At 30.0% G+C, this 961-nt stretch overlaps 1 protein-coding gene across 1 annotated transcript in view; it reads left to right on the forward strand.

The window, feature by feature from the left end:
- LOC107605703 overlaps window positions 665–961 on the forward strand; it is a 2,456-nt gene continuing 2,159 nt past the window's right edge. Inside the window, exon 1 of the mRNA XM_016307667.2 lies at window positions 665–797. The gene's annotated coding sequence lies outside the window, so the exon portion shown is untranslated. The remainder of the gene's footprint in view (window positions 798–961) is intronic.

Below are 961 nucleotides of genomic sequence, written 5' to 3' on the forward strand. Positions count from 1 at the left end.
AAGCAAATTGGACAAGTAAATTTGGAAGTCCTGTGTAAATATAAAATTTACGATCAATTTAAATATATTCGTTGCTAACGATTACATAAAGTTGAACATAGTGTGCAAAGAATGTAATTTGATATTCTATAATTGTAAAAAAGTTTTACATACATAATTAATTGATATAAGAAAAAGCACCAATTTAACTCTTAAAGAAATTGAAAGAATGGCAAATTAATTAGTCTCTAAAAGATATTTTATATGTTTTATGGCACCCTAATAATGTCTTCTTTGTGACAGATCAGGACTCAATAGATATGGAAATCACACCATGCAACTGAAAATATTTGCCAAGAAATGAGAATCTACCTTTCAAAATTCCATACGCGTAATCTGTAGAGAAGAATTAGTGAAAAATTAGCAACATGGCAAAGACAATAAACTAGCATTATTAGTGGATGCGCAATAGTAATACTCTCTCCTTTTTAAAATAACTATCTTTTTTACTTGTTAGTATATTAAATTTTCAATGAATCTATAAAATAAAACACTTATTTTAAAAAGGAAAGACTAATAACTAAGCAGTATTTCATTGCTTTGTATTATTTTATGTTTAAGGTGTAACTTGTATTGCTTAGTTGTTTATACCTAAGCTATTGTCTGTAATGTATAACTAAAGTTAGATGTAAGTAATTCTATATATTAACTGTGGATTAGTGCTATAGTGTTAGGGTGCGAGCTCCATAATAACAAGAGGAACCAAAATGACCACAAACCGCATCACCTTTAAAATATAGCTCATCTCCTTATTCTGTTGGGAGTGGATCCTCTCCTATGTAAAAAAAATTGGATGGTGTTAATGTTTAATCTTACTCTTTATTGTTCTCTCTTATTTATAGGGGTGTCTGTGAATTGGATCGGATCGGATATGATATCCGCACTTTTTTAATGCCGGATCCGATTCGATCCGATCCGCACA

Source organism: Arachis ipaensis, chromosome B06 (genome assembly GCF_000816755.2).
Source record: "Arachis ipaensis cultivar K30076 chromosome B06, Araip1.1, whole genome shotgun sequence".
Lineage (NCBI taxonomy): Eukaryota > Viridiplantae > Streptophyta > Magnoliopsida > Fabales > Fabaceae > Arachis > Arachis ipaensis.